Source organism: Mixophyes fleayi, chromosome 7 (genome assembly GCF_038048845.1).
Source record: "Mixophyes fleayi isolate aMixFle1 chromosome 7, aMixFle1.hap1, whole genome shotgun sequence".
Lineage (NCBI taxonomy): Eukaryota > Metazoa > Chordata > Amphibia > Anura > Limnodynastidae > Mixophyes > Mixophyes fleayi.
Window position 1 is genome coordinate 133,104,318 of NC_134408.1, and position 18,302 is coordinate 133,122,619.

At 45.0% G+C, this 18,302-nt stretch overlaps 1 protein-coding gene across 23 annotated transcripts in view; it reads left to right on the forward strand.

The window, feature by feature from the left end:
* BAZ2B (bromodomain adjacent to zinc finger domain 2B) overlaps positions 1-18,302 on the forward strand; it is a 217,954-nt gene that overhangs the window by 117,966 nt on the left and 81,686 nt on the right. The window lies entirely within an intron of this gene.

An 18,302-nucleotide genomic window follows, 5' to 3' on the forward strand; every position in this document is an offset into this window, starting at 1 on the left:
ATGCTTGTTGTTCTGATAATTGGGAGTGAGGGCCAATACCACCCAATCTCAGGCAGAACATTAGCATGTCCTGTGTTTGCGTGGGTTTCCTCCGGGTGCTCCGGTTTCCTCCCACACTCCAAAATACATACAAGTAGGTTAATTGGCTGCTATCAAATTGACCTTAGTCTCTCTCTCACTGTCTGTGTGTATGTTAGAGAATTTAGACGACTGTAAGCTCCAATGGGTCAGGGACTGATGCGTTCTCTGTACAGCGCTATGGAATTAGTGGCGCTATATAAATAGCTGCTGCTGATGATGTTGATGAAACGTCACATCTGGCAGGAAGTGGTAGGAAGGTCTCCAAAGAGTGTGGATTAGAGATCAGGAAGAAATAAGCTGGAATGTGGAATTTAATTGCAAAAGTTACTAGAAAGTCCTTGCCTTGAAAGAGACTACCAGCTGAGAACTGACAAAACCCATACTTGCCAACTCTCCCGGATTGTCCGGGAGACTCCCGCATTTTGCAAGAGTCTCCCGGACGAGTGTGGCAATCTCCCTGATAGGAAGGGGGAAAAATTTAGTTAAAACGCCGCGATTCACCCGGAATCGCGGCGTTTAGCCCCGCCCCCACTGTAAAATGACGCGATTTGCGTCATTCCGTCACGGGGGCGGGGCCAAAATGACGCGATTTCGCAGCCCCGCCCCCTGCACGCCCACGTCCCAGCCGGCATCTCCCGGAAAAGGAAAAAAAAAATGTTGGCAAGTATGACAAAACCTTTGAGCTAATAAAGTCTGCATTTGACATTAATACATTTGAAAGGTTGTGTATTGCTGAGCCATACCTCCCAAATATCCTGATTTCAGCAGAACAGTCCCGAATTTAGGGCTCTGCTCATGTTTGTCCGGCGGGTGGGAATGTTGGAAAGGAAGTATGTAATGGGCAGCCTGGCATTCGACAGACCTAGGCAGCCCCCTGGGGGTGTGGCCACATCTCCTTTGCACAATGGCCACACCCATCATGCTGTGGTCAAGCCCCTTGTGAAGTGGACGCGCCCCTTTTCTGTTGTTGGGAGGTATACTGAGCTACGTAACATACCTGAAATAACACTTATAATAAGTATATATTTAAATAAGTCCATCCTATTCTCTTCCACCCCTCTGCAGCAGGCTGCCATGTTTGTAATTGGACCAAGTGTGACTGGTAGATATGCAGACTTCCTCTGCAGAAATACACAGTGTGGATTGGTGGATTCATACAGAGAGGAAGTTAGGGGTAGTTCACAGCAGTGTACATGACTTATTGACATGTAGGACATGGTTTTGAAAAGATGGGAGGAGCTTCAGTTGTCTGTATTGGAGTGCAATAGTTATCGTCTGCTTGGTAATAGAGAGAGCTTCAAGTATAAACAATGATAATGGTTCATTATCTGATCATTTATGTTTAGACTTGAGTGGTCCTTCAAGTTCTTATATGCTCTGCAGCCTTAGAATATGGAATTGAATGAAACGTTGTGTACATACAAGACCGATATGAAAAGAAATGTAGCCGAAAGTATTTTGTTAACCACTTCCTGGACTATATAAACTTAAGTTTTACTGGTATGCCTCATGCCTCACTAATGTTACTAGTTCCTAATGATAGACTGCATATTGGTGCACCCCTCAAAGTAGGTTATTTATAAAGTGTGCTCAGTGTGCAGCACAAATCACCTTGGTATTACCCCTATAGGGGCAAACGCAGGATTTGTAGAGGGGGGTTTCCACACCATGCCGCCAGTGGACGTGGCCAGCTTGCATGGGGGCGTGGCTATCATTTTAGACAGTCCTTGGCTGCTCTCCAACTCTTCCTATCTCCATAATATACATGGGCAATGCTGCGTGCACTACTATTAGTGCACGCAGAGCCGTGTGAAGCGGGGGCAGGGTCCAGCCACGAAAATTATACAGTGCCTCAGGCTTGGAGGGGGGTTTCCAGGCACTAGGAACCCCCCCCCCCCCTCGGTTTGCCTATGCCCTATGTGCCAAGGTGGTCTTCCGAATGTCCCATGCTCACTGGAGACAACTCTGCAAACTATAAGTGAGCAGAGAGGCAGAGAAATCGGAATATAGCTGTATTGGGGCGAAAGTTTCAGTGTCCATATCAAAAGGCCAACCTCCTTCCACTATTAAAGTCCTTCTATTAAATAAAACATTTCTGTTTTCTACAGCTTGCTCTAGCCTTATTTATGGCACAGATTAATCATAAGAGTGACGGGACTTCTGGGCTACCTTAAATTACTTATATCACTTTTGTGTGTTTGAAGATTTGTTTTACATCATCATCATCATTTATTTATATAGCGCCAACATATTCCGTAGCGCTTTACAATTGGGGGCAAACATAGTAAACTAATAAACAAACTGGGTAAAACAGACAAAGAGGTGAGAAGGCCCTGCTCGCAAGCTTACAATCTATGGGACAATGGGAGATTGACACATGAGGTTAAGTCTACATTTTGCATTTTGGCCCAGCCAGACTGCAAAGGTAAAAGTGACTCATAAGCTAACTGATCCTGTCACACAACAATGTTGGTCAGGGGGTAGTTGTCTTGTGTGACATTGTGTAACAGGCTAAAGGTAGCGAGGTTAAGAGGGTGGCTGAGGAATATTATAAGCTTGTCTGAAGAGGTAGGTTTTCAGAGAACGCTTGAAAGTTTGTAGACCAGAGGAGAGTCTTACTGTGCGAGGGAGAGAATTCCATAGAGTGGGTGCAGCCCAAAAAAAGTCCTGTAACCGGGAATGGGAGGATGTAATGAGGGTGGATGAGAGACGCAGATCTTGTGTAGAGCGGAGTTGCAGAGTTGGGAGATATTTTGAGACAAGAGAGGAGATGTATGTTGGTGCAGCTTTGTTAATGGCCTTGTACGTTAGTAAGAGTATTTTATATTGGATTCGGTAGAAAACAGGCAGCCAGTGTAGAGACATACAGAGTGATTCAACAGAGGAATAACAATTTGAAAGGAAAATCAGTCTTGCCGCAGCGTGCAAAATAGATTGTAGGGGTTTGAGTCTGTTTTTGGGAAGACCAGTAAGGAGGGAATTGCAATAGTCAATGCGGGAGATGATAAGTGCATGAATTAAGGTTTTTGCAGTGTCTTGCGTGAGATATGTGCGAATTCTGGAAATGTTCTTTAGATGTATGTAGCAGGATTTAGATATAGAGTCAATGTGGGGAACAAAGGATAGGTGTGAGTCAAGGATTACACCTAGGCAGCGAGCTTGTGGGGTGGGATTTATGGTCATGTTATCAACAGAGATAGAAATGTCAGGTATGCTCTTGTTGGTGGGTGGGAATATTATTAACTCTGTTTTAGAAAGATTAAGTTTGAGTTGGCGAGAGGACATCCAAGATGATATGGCAGAAAGACAGTCAGTTACACGTGACAACACAGATGTCGAGAGATCAGGAGAGGATAGATAGATTTGGGTATCATCCGCATAGAGATGATACTGGAAGCCAAAGGAACTTATTAGATTTCCAAGAGAAGCGGTATAGATAGAGAACAGCAGAGGACCTAGCACTGAGCCTTGTGGTACTCCAACTGATAAGGGAAGCGGAGCAGAGGTGGGTCCAGAGAAATTAACAGTGAAAGAGCGATTAGAGAGGTAGGATGAGAACCAGGATAGAACAGTGTCTTGAAGCCCTAGGGATTGCAGCGTTTGTATGAGAAGAGAGTGGTCAACGGTGTCAAAAACAGCCGAGAGATCCAGGAGGATTAGGAGAGAGTAATGGCGTTCAGTTTTAGCAGTAATCGGATCATTGACAACCTTGGTAAACGCAGTCTCTGTGGAGTGTTGAGAACGAAAGCCAGACTGAAGAGGATCCAACAGGTTGTTAGCGGAAAGAAAGCGTGTGAGGCGAGTGTAGGCAAGCCTCTCTAGAAGCTTGGAGGGGCAAGGGAGCTGAGAGATGGGACGGTAATTTGAGAGAGAGTTTGGGTCGGAGTTTTGTTTTTTTAGAATAGGAGTAATCACTGCATGCTTGTATAGTGAGGGAAATATGCCAGTAGAGAGTGAGAGATTACAGATTTGAGTTAGAGGTGAAATGAGCACAGAAGACAGGGATCTACCAATTTGCGAGGGAATAGGATCAAGAGGACAGAAGGTAGAGTAGGAAGATAAGAAGAGAGCAGAAATTTCCTCTTCATTTGTGGGGTCATATGAAGAGAAGGTGTAGTGGGAAGGAATTGAGCAGATTGCTTGTCGAGGAAGAGGATACCATTTCTAGTCTGATCTTGTCAATCTTGTCCTTGAAGTAGGAAGCAAGATCCCGAGCACTGATAGTAGATGGAGGATTCGGGGTGGGAGGTTTGAGAAGATATTTAAATGTATTAAAAAGGCGTTTGGGGTTAGAAGCCTGAGCATAGATAAGAGATTGAAAGTATGTTTGTTTTGCAGTGTCCAGAGCATTTCGATAGGAGTGGTAGACAGAAGTATATGTGAAGAAGTCATTAGAGGTGCGAGATTTACACCAGTGACGTTCTGCTTTACGGGAAAGTTTTTGAAGATTTCGCGTTGCTGTAGTGTGCCACGGTTGACATCGAAGTCGACGTGTAGTATGTAGTGTCGCTGGAGCCACTTGATCAAGGGCCGTTGCTAAGGTTAGATGAAAATGAGGTACTGCCATCTCAGGGGATGAGAAGGTGTTGGAGAGAGGTGGAAAATTGTTGAAGATTAATAGAATTCAGATTTCTGCGGGTATGAGGAGGCTTGGTAGAGTTAGACAGTAGAGAGGTTAGAGCACTGGGGATGAGTGAGTAGCTGATAAGGTGATGATTCGAGAGGGGGAAGGGTGTGTTAAGAAAATTAGAAACTGAGCATAGTCTAGAGAAAACAAGATCAAGGCAGTGGCCATCCTTATGAGTAGCTGATTCAATCCACTGGGAGAGGTCAAGTGAGGATGTTAGAGAGAGTAGTTTGGAAGCAGCTTTGGAAGGTGGGTTATCAATGGGGACGTTGAAATCACCCATGACGAGGGTGGAGATGTCTGAAGATAAGAAGTGAGGGAGCCATGCAGAGAAATCCTCAATAAATTGTTGGTGCGCTCCAGGGGGACGATAGATCACCGCAACACGTAGAGAGAATGGATTAAAAATGCGAATAGCATGTACTTCACAAGATGTGAACGTGAGTGATGGGACATTTGGTAGAACTGTGAATGTGCACTGTGGGGAGAGAAGTAGTCCAACCCTACCTCCTTGTCTGCCTTCAGGTCTGGAGGTGTGGGTGAGATGGAGGCCACCATGTGAAAGTGCTGCAGGTGAGGCAGTGTCTGATTGCATGAGCCATGTTTCTGTTATTGCCAGAAGGTTGAGGTTTTTTGAGAGGAAGAGATCATGAATGGGGGTAAGTTTGTTACAAACAGAGCGTGCATTCCAAAGGGCACATTTAAAGGACTTTGGAAGAGAGGGGAGACAGGTGATGTGTTTGAGGTTTGCTATAGAGCGGTAGTGCTCTGCTTTATGTGTGTGTGAGGAGTGTGGGAGACCTGGATTAGGTGATATATCACCAGCTAATAGAAGCAGAGTGAGAGAAAGATAGGTAAGGGGATTGTAAGATGTGTGACTTGTTATTTTCTGGCGACGGGTGGAGGTTGTACTTGTTAGAGACAATAAATAGGACAACAGTTCATGGGTGTTCACTAGAGGTGAGTGGAGTAATGCAGGTGCAATACATTGGACAAAGTACGTTTAGAGATTCTCTTACAAAATGTAATTAATATGTTTATAGTAAGAAGAAATATCCACTTTTACTAATTGGCAGTATATACTATATATTGGAAGTCACCTTGACATTCCCTGAGCTGTATTAAAGCTTCTTCAATGTATAATTTCCTTATAATTTACAGTATAATGTACAGTGTTTCCAAGAGTAATTTACACTAGGGATACATTACACAAGGAGTACATGAACAATACAGATCTAATTTAAATATTCATACTTCGATTACAACACAATTCATGTGAAGTAAATTTCCTCCACAACTGTTTTATATTAAATTCTCTATAAAAAAACATAACAAAAAAAAAACAACTTTTATCCACTTATCAAATGTTTGAATATTCAATATTATTGGTAGTATTATCTAACATCTACAGTATACACATATATGTAATGTATCTAATCACTATTTAAATTAAAATATTTTTTAATAACAATCATAATACCTGTAATCTTAATAAAGTTATACCCTTCTACATTTTTTTTCTGACAGATGATTGGTGTGTATACCATACTTGCCAACTTTTCCTTGTTGGCTTCAGGTAGATCCCGGGGGAGGTGGGGGTGGGTCTTGACTAATTACATAACTTTGGCCCCGCCAAATAAAAGATTGTCATCATTTTGGCCAATAACAGCAGGGAGCAGGGCTAAGATGATGCGATATTTGCGTCATTAAGCCCCGCCCCCCACCACTTATCTATTGCGGGGGCGAGAACCGGGAGATTGCCCTTTTCTCCCAGGAGCCCGGGAGGTCTCCCAGAAATGCGGGAGTCTCCCAGACATTCTGGGAGAGTAGGCAACTATGCGTTAAAGAAAAGCAGCTAATGAATCTCTAGAGACTGAAGTGTCTTTTACATTTCTGTCTCCATTACTGTCATGTTGTCTTACCTGTCAGTCTTTGATTAAATCTTGGTCTCCATGAAAATGGCCACCTCATAGGCATCAATACATGGACATAGGACACAATTTCTGAACTGTGTCATCATGCCACAGATGGCGAAGCCAACCACGTCTTGTACTGGCTCAGCATCAGGGAGAATGCCAGACTCTTCAGGGAGTGAGGGAGATCACCCCTATGTCAGAGAGTGTCCCTGACATTCAGGGAGAGTTGGCAAGTATGGTGTATGCACCATAGGTTATAAAGTTGCCATCAGCATATTCCGCAGTCTAGTGTCACCTATACAATCTATAAAACCACTACAAGTCTAATTCCGTAAGATGTTATTTTATTCACAATAATCTGTATACATGGGCAGCATGGTGGCTAAGTGGTTAGCACTTCTGCCTCACAGCGCTGGGGTCATGAGTTCAATTACGACCATGGCCTTATCTGTGTGGAGTTTATATGTTTTCCCCGTGTTTGCGTGGGTTTCCTCCGGGTGCTCCGATTTCCTCCCACACTCCAAAAACATACTGGTAGGTTAATTGGCTGCTATTAAAATTGACCCTAGTCTCTCTTTTTCTCTCTCTCTCTCTCTGTATGTTAAGGAATTTAGACTGTAAGCTCCAATGTGATGTGAATAAGTTGTCTGTACAGCGCTGCGGAATCAGTGGCGCTATATAAATAAATCATGATGATGATGATCCATCACCTGCACAGTCGAAACAACCCTTTGGTCATACCTCACCACATTGCTAGTGGACTAATTGCGATTGTGGCTGAACGGCGGCATGGTCACAACACACTTAGGGGCGTAGTCAGGTCACAATTGGTACGATTGAGGCATGAAGTGGAGGCAGCCGTTACGGAGGCTGAACGTTCATGAGAAGAAGGCCAATCAATCCATTAAGAACTAGCGCCATAAATTAGTTGCATGAGGCAGGAAGAGGAGGCAGCTATTTTGTGGGTTGGACTAATATTCCTGAGAATGCAGTTTATCAACTCACTTGGAAGTAATGGCACCACTGTTTATGACTAAATTTAGAGGCTGCACCGCATAGTTTGTGCCTCATGTCTCAGCCGGATTGTTAGCTGTTAGAAAACAGTTTGTTTACATTTATACATGTTGGTTTAGTCCACGAAATTGCTGCCTTTACCGTGCATAGACATAAAAAAGGCAAAAAAAACATAAAGTCTGTCAAAAAGCAACAAATCCTGATCATGAACACAGGCACATAGAGGTCAGCTCTTCTCTTACTCAAATATGATGTCACATCGCCCCTCCTGATAAGCTTCCTCCACCTCTGTCAAGTCCAGATTGCTGCATATAAATGACATTTTGTTTGGCCCACAATATTCCATTTCCATTGACCTTGACAGCTGCGCACATTTGGACTTAATATTATTCATTTGAAATAGGAGTGGAACAAAGTTGAAGCTTGTGTGGAATATCACTGGTAATGAATGGATGACGTTACAAGCTTACCTCGTCTGTACTGTAAATACTGAGATGGTTTATATTCCCCTGGAGACGTAATGCTGTGTGTGTGTGGTGAGGGGAGTAGAGACATTAAGTCACCAAATATAGTACAGTGCAGAGGATCTCTCTCTGATGATCAATCTTGGGAAGACATTTGTGCTAACCATCACATTTACATACGTATATGCAATTTATCAGTTTATTCCAAGCAACCACTTTTAATCCGGGAAAATATAGTACAAGAAAAATATCACATTGCTTTTTTTTTTTAGTTCTTCAATTACAGGAAATGTGAAAAGGGCTTGTAATGCTTAAAAATGAAAACCCATCAGCATTTATCTTTGTACTGTCCTCATAGCGTTAGGCTGCAGATACTGTATATTACTGGTTTAATCTCAGGTGTGCATACTTTCCAGCTGTGCAGCACTTCAAATAGGGACACAAAGCTAAGGGGGTGTGGCCACATCTGGGTGGGGGCGTGGCCAAATAACAATGGTGCTGTCATACCTCCCAACTTTCCAATCCATGGGAAATAGGAGTGGAACAATGAAATGGGAATTGACTTTCATAAATCGGGACCATTGAGAGGTTTGTCAATTAACTGTCTACTATACTGTTGTGACCTGCTAAAAAATAAATAAATAATTAAGAATGGGTACTAATGTCATTGATAGTGCAGAGGTATCACAGAGGATGGGAACAGCTGGCATCCCTCCTCCCCAGGCTCTGGCCCCATCAAAACATATTAAGAAATATTTTTTTTTTTCTTGAGTCTTTAAGTCTTTATAGTATTTTTATTTTTCTACACTATCTGCTGAAAGTCTATTTCAAGCACCCATTAACCTGTCCGTAGTATACATTCTAACATTGCCCTAAATTTGCCACCTATGGAAACCCCATTGCTTGCTATTTCGTACTTCACCTTTAAAGCACCTCTTGCAACCAGTAAACATCAGCAATATTCTTTCATACTCACCCTAGACTGCAAAGTTGGTGGGTTCAAAGCCAACCACTCAAAAAACAATGTATCCTCAAAGGGATAATATCTAAGTTCCTTCCTAAAACACTCTGCACTCCCCAACTCATTCTTATACCGCCTGTGGAAAAGTGCCACAGTAATCTATACAGAAAGGAAAAGCTATTACCATGATAAACAACCAAATTGCCATGAAATTGAATGGGAATTTATTCATTTACCTCAGTAGTTTTTCTAAAGGGGGCTGGAACCTTAATCTCTGATGACTTTGAGAGATTTGTCTAGAAATATACTGTATCGGAGATTGCAATCTATGATATGTTCCTGAATAGCCAGACAGTGATGACTTTTAATTTCTTAGACCTGCGAGAAAGCATTTAGCAAAAGTGCTGATCATTCCAACAGTAACTTGGAAGTATAAGAAATAGAGGATGAGGCTTAAGAAAAGAGTCTGATTTTTACGTGAGTTAGTGAACCTTGATAACTATAGATATACCTGGTAAACGAGAGACCCTAAACTTACAAATGTAATTTTCATTTGTTTGGCACTCTAATAATTATCATCCCAGTTAGCACTTCTGCCTCACAGCACTGGGGTCATGAGTTCGATTCCCGACCATGACCGTGAGTTTGTATATTCTGCCTGTGTTTGCGTGGGTTTCCTCCCACACTCCAAAAACATACTAGTAGGTTAATTGGCAGCTACCAAATTGACGTTAGTCTCTGTCTGTCTGTGTGTATGTTAGGGAATTTAGACTGTAAGCTCCAATGGGGCAGGGACTGATGTGAGTGAGTTCTCTGTACAGCGCTGCGGAACCAGTGGCGCTATATAAATAAATGATGATGATGATGCTTAGGTTTGTGTATAAAAATGTTATATCTTCCTTTCCCATTTAAGCGTGATAGTCCCAATTTGTCCATGCTCCCCATGATGAGGGGTGCGCTGGTGCGTGTGGCAACGCCAAGCTTTTTGTTTCTGGGAGGTTGAGGGTGGCCTAGCTCACACCTCCCAATATTTGAGTATCAGGACAAGGGGCGTGACAGTGTCATGATAGGGGTGTGGCCACACACGCCAGGGATGTGCCTAGAGCTTTTGAAGCGCTAGGCTGCGCCATTGTCTCCTCCAGTCCTAACGCCTTCATATCCGTGCGCACTGCAGGGCAGCAGTGAAATACAACTTCCCTGCCGATCGGGACAAAGCTGTCCTGACTAGGATGAAGGGACAGAGCCCTCAGATCGGGACTGTCCAGCTTAAATCGGGACGGTTGGGAGGTATGCCCAGTGCTTCGGAAGCACTAGGCACGGCCCACTGGTCTGTGGCCGCACCCCCAACATGACCTGACCAAGTATGGTGAATGTAGCTGCATAGATTGCCTTGGTTATGGATAAGGAGGTGGGTGAGGCTCCTAGTGCACCATGGGACATGTAAATTCCACAGCAGTTTAGTCTTGGTTTACCTCACAAAAGCCACCAATGCTTAACTACATTAATAATACATCCTGCCCTGTGTTCACTAATGTTGGCTATTAGTTGTTTCTCTTACATGGCCTCAGAGCTTGTAACCGAACTGTAAGTCAAAGACCTTTCTTTTGAGGTTTTGGTTCGAGAGGTGCGGTTTTCTGTTGCTTTTTCCCCCCCTTTACATGCGGCCCCTTACAAGTAACCACAAACACAGTTGGAAAACCACATGCACTGACTGATCCATAGCAAAACGTTCATCTGGCTTCCGACTTTTAGTGAATGTGAACATTATTGTTGTGTTGTTAATGTTGTATAACACTGGCTTTTATTGTGTCTTCAATGCTTTCCGAGGTCACAGATATACAGAATAAGAAAGAATCTACAAATCAGCCAAATGGATATGAATATATACAGCGTTGTACAGTTTGTTTTCTTGATTTACTATAAGTGATTTACTGCGTTAAATTCAAATTTATGGCACCAGTAGCTTATGGTGTACTGAAACCCGATGAACAACACAGGCAGCCATTTAAACCAATCTACCTCAGAATGCAGTATAGGAACTTGGGACACTGTGACATACTGAGTATATCCAGCCTCAGCGGTTTCATTAGTTTATAGTGAGTTAAGGTGCTGTGTTCTTATGCTTATTGATACAGCCTATAAAATGTCTGCATGCTTTTGGGCCTCTTTTCTGAAGAGCAAAGTGGCCCATTGGACAGCGCAGAACCGTTTTTAGAATTACCTCAATTTGCACAAGTGGGCCTATGTTTCAAACAAGCAAGATGGCCGCCTGGGAGGAGTTGGCCGGCGTGAGGATGTTTCTGGGAGGAGTTGGCCGGCGTGAGGATGTTTCTGGGAGGAGTTGGCCGGCGTGAGGATGTTTCTGGGAGGAGTTGGCCGGCGTGAGGATGTTTCTGGGAGGAGTTGGCCGGCGTGAGGATGTTTCTGGGAGGAGTTGGCCGGCGTGAGGATGTTTCTGGGAGGAGTTGGCTGGCGTGAGGATGTTTCTGGGAGGAGTTGGCCGGCGTGAGGATGTTTCTGGGAGGAGTTGGCCGGCGTGAGGATGTTTCTGGGAGGAGTTGGCTGGCGTGAGGATGTTTCTGGGAGGAGTTGGCCGGCGTGAGGATGTTTCTGGGAGGAGTTGGCCGGTGTGAGGATGTTTCTGGGAGGAGTTGGCTGGCGTGAGGATGTTTCTGGGAGGAGTTGGCTGGCGTGAGGATGTTTCTGGGAGGAGTTGGCCGGCGTGAGGATGTTTCTGGGAGGAGTTGGCTGGCGTGAGGATGTTTCTGGGAGGAGTTGGCAGGCGTGAGGTTGTTTCTGGGAGGAGTTGGCTGGCGTGGGGATGTTTCTGGGAGGAGTTGGCAGGCGTGAGGTTGTTTCTGGGAGGAGTTGGTTGGCGTGAGGATGTTTCTGGGAGGAGTTGGCTGGCGTGAGGATGTTTCTGGGAGGAGTTGGCCGGCGTGAGGATGTTTCTGGGAGGAGTTGGCTGGCGTGAGGATGTTTCTGGGAGGAGTTGGCCGGCGTGAGGATGTTTCTGGGAGGAGTTGGCTGGCATGAGGATGTTTCTGGGAGGAGTTGGCTGGCGTGAGGATGTTTCTGGGAGGAGTTGGCTGGCGTGAGGATGTTTCTGGGAGGAGTTGGCTGGCGTGAGGATGTTTCTGGGAGGGGTTGGCTGGCGTGAGGATGTTTCTGGGAGGAGTTGGCCGGTGTGAGGATGTTTCTGGGAGGAGTTGGCCGGTGTGAGGATGTTTCTGGGAGGAGTTGGCTGGCGTGAGGATGTTTCTGGGAGGAGTTGGCCGGTGTGAGGATGTTTCTGGGAGGAGTTGGCCGGTGTGAGGATGTTTCTGGGAGGAGTTGGCAGGCGTGAGGATGTTTCTGGGAGGAGTTGGCTGGCGTGAGGATGTTTCTGGGAGGAGTTGGCCGGCGTGAGGATGTTTCTGGGAGGAGTTGGCCGGTGTGAGGATGTTTCTGGGAGGAGTTGGCTGGCGTGAGGATGTTTCTGGGAGGAGTTGGCTGGCGTGAGGATGTTTCTGGGAGGAGTTGGCAGGCGTGAGGATGTTTCTGGGAGGAGTTGGCAGGCGTGAGGATATTTCTGGGAGGAGTTGGCTGGCGTGAGGATGTTTCTTGCAAACACAAAGTAGACACAGCAGTGCAGAAATGAGATCTAAGTTTCCACAGTAAGGTATTGAAATGAGATAAACCGGTGGAGAGACCATTTTTTTAGGGGAGTTCCTTGCTGTGTTGACATAAGTTCAGCCATTTCCATTCTACAAAAGCACATGTTTTTTGCACCAGTCCTGAGCTGGCATTGACCATGAACTCATCCTATATGTTGAATTTGAAAACAGTTTGCTCCTTTCAGTTGCACTTTGGTGGAAAAGTTCACTCTTCGATGCAAGCTTTGCTGTACGTTGGGTTTCATGCAACACATAAAAATGTTATAAAGACCGTCCCAATGTACTGTATTTTAGGAAACAAGTCACAAAATTAAAGGGTAGTTTTAGAGAAGTAGGACATTGGACTTTTGATGTGATGTTACTTTATTGCACATGGCACCTGTTCAGATTTTGAAGCCTCTCCACAGAGCTAAACGCAATCCTGGTTTGCAGGGGAGAGTAGGCGCGCTGCTGGCTTGCAGGGGAGAGTAGGCGCGCTGCTGGTTTGCCATGGAGAGTAGGCGCGCTGCTGGTTTGCAGGGGAGAGTAGGCGCGCTGCTGGTTTGCAGGGGAGAGTAGGCGCGCTGCTGGCTTGCAGGGGAGAGTAGGCGCACTGCTGGCTTGCAGGGGAGAGTAGGCGTGCTGCTGGATTGCAGGGGAGAGTAGGCGTGCTGCTGGTTTGCAGGGGAGAGTAGGCGTGGTGCTGGATTGCAGGGGAGAGTAGGCGTGCTGCTGGTTTGCAGGGGAGAGTAGGCATGCTGCTGGATTGCAGGGGAGAGTAGGCGTGCTGCTGGTTTGCAGGGGAGAGTAGGCGCGCTGCTGGCTTGCAGGGGAGAGTAGGCGTGCTGCTGGATTGCAGGGGAGAGTAGGCGTGCTGCTGGTTTGCAGGGGAGAGTAGGCGTGCTGCTGGATTGCAGGGGAGAGTAGGCGTGCTGCTGGATTGCAGGGGAGAGTAGGCGTGCTGCTGGTTTGCAGGGGAGAGTAGGCGCGCTGCTGGCTTGCAGGGGAGAGTAGGCGTGCTGCTGGATTGCAGGGGAGAGTAGGCGTGCTGCTGGTTTGCAGGGGAGAGTAGGCGCGCTGCTGGTTTGCAGGGGAGAGTCGGCATGCTGCTTTGTAAATGACCCCCTCTGTGTGTAGGAGTTGCGAACACTGTATTGCAGGAGAAGACACATTCACGTTAATCCTGGGTGTACAAAAAAGAAGCCTTAGACCGTACCAGCTCTAAAACTAAATGGGACTTTCTCTAGGTACTATAATATAGTATAGTGTGCACGTAATATTAAGGCAGAGACATCTGGAAACGTGTGAGTGCCCAGATCGGACAAATGGTTGTTGGGCAGAAGATAAGTGTGAAATAGCTGGTGAGATCGCAGGACTTACATCAGGACTACTGCTTACATAAGTAAGGATAGGGGCACAGTTAATTCTATAGTAATAAGACTATGGAGGTGGGAGAAAAATAGTTCTTAATGAGATTTACACTTTAATGTTGTTATCACAGCTTGTTTGTTCTTCATATCTACACCCAGGGCCGCCGAGAGGGGGGGGGGAGCGGGTACTAATTACCCGGGCCCGGCATGTCAGGGGGCCCGGCCCGGGCCCTTGCGCTGCTGATTTTTTTTAATTTTTTAATTTTTTTTTTTTTAAAACGTTTTTTTTCCTTTCCTTTTTTTTTTTTTTTTTTGGCGGGGGGGGGGGGGGGGGGGGGGGGGGGCTCGGTCGTTGGTGGGGGGAGCAGGCTAGTTTAAAAAAAAAAAAAAACATACTCACCTGATCGCGGAGCCGGCATCCCTCCTCTCTGCTGCTCTGTGCTCTATTCAGACTGTCTGAATGCTGGGTGTGATGTCATCATGTCATGCCCAGCATTCAGTCAGTCTGGAGCACAGAGCAGCAGAGAAGACCAAGAGAGGAGAAAAGGTAAGTGAAGGGAGGAAAACGAGGGGGGCACAGAGGGGTTAAAAAACGGGGAAGGGGGGGGCAGCATGACAGAGGGGTTAAAAAATGAGGGGGAGCACAAAGGGGTTAAAAAACGGGGGGGCAGCATGACAGAGGGGTTAAAAAATGAGGGGGCACAAAGGGGTTAAAAAACGGGGGGGCAGCATGACAGAGGGGTTAAAAAATAAGGGGGGGCACAGAGGGGTTAAAAAACGGGGAAGCAGCATGTCAGAGGAGTTAAAAACGGGGAAGCAGCATGTCAGAGGGGTTAAAAAATTAGGGGGAGCACAGAGGGGTTAAAAAACGGGAAAGCAGCATGTCAAAGGGGTTAAAAACGGGGAAGCAGCATGTCAGAGGGGTTAAAAAATGAGGGGGAGCACAGAGGGGTTAAAAAATGGGAAAGCAGCATGTCAGAGGGGTTAAAAAATGAGTGGGGGCACAGAGGGGTTAAAAAATGGGAAAGCAGCATGTCAGAGGGGTTAAAAATTGAGGGGGGAGCACAGAGGGGTTAAAAAACGGGAAAGCAGCATGTCAGAGGGGTTAAAAAATGAGAGGGGCACAGATGGGTTAAAAAATGGGAAAGCAGCATGTCAGAGGGGTTAAAAATTGAGGGGGGAGCACAGAGGGGTTAAAAAATGGGAAAGCAGCATGACAGAGGGGGTGAAAAAATGAGAGGGGCACAGATGGGTTAAAAAACGGGGCAGTATGGCACAGTGGGGTTAATAAACAGGGGTCAGCATGGCACAGTGGGGTTAAAAAATGGTGGGCAGCATGACACAGTGGGGTTACAAAGGGGGGGGGAGGCATGGCACAGTGGGATTGAAAAAGGGGGGGAGCAGCATAGTATAGTCTGATGAAGGGGAGCCAGATGAAGGGGGCAAAAACAGCATGGAGGGCACAGTGTGATCATAAGGCATGGCGATGATGAAGGGGCACATTATTGTAATATTGGAGCTGGAGGAAGGCCTAATTATTAATCGTGGGTGCTATTGATTTAACGCTGGGGCTGGCTGTAATTTTCTAAATGTAGCCATTTTTTTTTCAAAATAGGTCCTTCAACATTTCTGGATCCGGACAAGCCACAACTAAAGAAAGCAGCAGCCACAGGTGGAGAAAGTGAGAAGAACAGGTAGGAGAGAGCAGCACAGTGTGTGAAATGTTGTGATTCTAGTAGGGACAATACCAATTTTTGGTGAATGTTGTGTCCAATGTAAGGTGTAGGCCAAGACTGAACTGTTTGTGTACACACTGCATTGTTTGTATACTACCCTGTGGTGGTAGATGTCCTGAAAGTCAGGAGTGCTTAAACATATGTGACGCTCCGGCGAATTGAGAGCCTAGTGGTTTTTATGTTAGCCACGCCCCAATGGCACGTTTGCCACGCCCCCAAATGCATGACCGCACCTCCCAAAATTTTTGCACTGCCGTTTGGCTAGCCACGCCCCTGAATATATGACCATATACCTAATCTTTTTTGCGCCGCCGTAAGGCGGCGCAAAAAAATTTTGGGGCTTACTTCACTATGAGGGGGGCCCCATGAATTTGTTGTACCCGGGCCCTGAATTCTTCTTGGCAGCCCTGTCTACACCTCATTCACTTAAGTAATCATTTTTCCCTTTCCACCCACTACACCTTAGCTATTCCCTCTACCCACACATAGAGCAGCCCAAATTCTATTTCTGCAGTATGTGGCTTTTGTTAACATTATGTTTCCGTGTGCAGAAATGTCATGTAACCCATATCAGATTCCAGCGGCCCAGTGCCAAATCAATGTCAGCATCTCATTGGTGGTTATGAATGACAGCACATTTGTACATAACACCAATGTATTCAATAAGTCTCTATGTAGAGTCAGAAAAGCCAAAACTATGCAACTGGAAATGTTTCTGTTACCCCTGATCCACAAGAAAGGGGCCCCGAGTTTGAAAAATATTTCGGAGTTAGTATTAAGTGACAGCGAGTTTTCCTTTTTGCTGTTCTCAATTAGTTTCCTTTTGTCTTAGAGGCAGGTTCATTCCTCATTCCTGTGATTTATCATCTCGGATAAATAGTGAACCGCAAAACTGTAAATAAAGGAGGGAGAGCTGTATGTAGGAGTAGCTGTTGCATTTCTTTTTATTAAAGGTAGAGATTGATACTAAGGATTTAGCTGTTAAATATAGAACATTTGTTTTTACAGGTTAAAGTGTGCAGGGGGTGCAGGTTTAGCTTGGCGCTGTGCATGCCACCCTCTGACTGCCTTTTGCCCATCACTGATAAAGACCCTGAATTAAAATGATATAGTCCTGTTTTTCTTCACCTATTTTTATTTAACACTTACAGGCCCAAACTGAATATTTAAAGGTGAAATTAATTGACTGTTATCAAATATATTAAAACATACCTCCCAAAATTCTAAGGTAAAATATCAGGGGGCATATTTACTAAACTGCGGGTTTGAAAAAGTGGAGATGTTGCCTACAGCAACCAAGGAGATGCTAGTTATCATTTGTTTAGTACATTCTAAAAAATTACATCTAGAATCTGATTGGTTGCTAATGGAAACACCTACACTTTTTCAAACCCGCAGTTTAGTAAATATGGGCCTGATTCATTAAGGGAAGTTAAGTAAAGAAAAATGAGTAAGTAGTCTCCTGGACCAAACCATGTTACAGTGCAAGGGGTGCAAATTAGTTTTTCATTTTGCACGTAAGTTAAATACTGTCAGTTATTTCATGCAGCACACATATACTTGATAGCTTATTTGTACACTGAAATTTAAAGTTTATATTTGTGTGCTACATGAAAAAACAGACAGTATTTAACTTATGTGCAAAATAATAAACTAATTTGCACCCCTTGCATTGTAACATGGTTTGGTCCAGGAGACTACTTACTCAATTATTTTGCTTAAATTTCCTTAATGAATCAGGCACCATACCTCCAAGTCATAATTGACTATATATTGACCTCCCCTGGACATGACCAGATATTCCCAGACTGCAGCCTAACTGATGCCAGTCCCCAAATCTTACGCTAAGCCACTTTCTCGCCCTCAAAGTCACAACGGTCCTGCAAAAATTGGGGGAGTTGTATACACCATGGAGACGGTCATGTTTTGGTACTACAAACCAGTATTCATGGTTATTGCTCTCTGGTGTCATTAGTAAATTCATAGACTGCATCCTGAGGAATATTGGTTAAGGACACAAAAGGTCTGCTTCCCCTGTGCATAGATAATAGGAAAAATAATAAAAAGGGAAATATGGCCTGACAGCCTGTATTTTTGCAAACCACTGTATATTCTCACTCTCAGGACTTTAGAAGGTTAAAGTGGTTTTATTGTGAAGAATATGAACTGCTATTTCACCTTCCAACGTCCTGTCTGTTAATTCTCCACACCGCTGCCATATGCTGGGCTCTCAGGCAGCATGACTGATGTTGCTGCGTTCTCTATAGCATAAACAGCTGCCTGAAAACCTGATGCATAGATATTATAGTTAGTCTTAAACATACAAACAATTGTTATGCACATTTTCACTTTTGGGGCTCATATACGTGGGCGTTAATACTATGCATTCAATACGCCCGATCGTCCAAAAATAATCTAAGGTAATGGAGCTGTACACACTCAATTTCTGACAAGTGCTTGTCAGCGTTGCCTGCAGTATTCACAAGTGTGAACGCTTT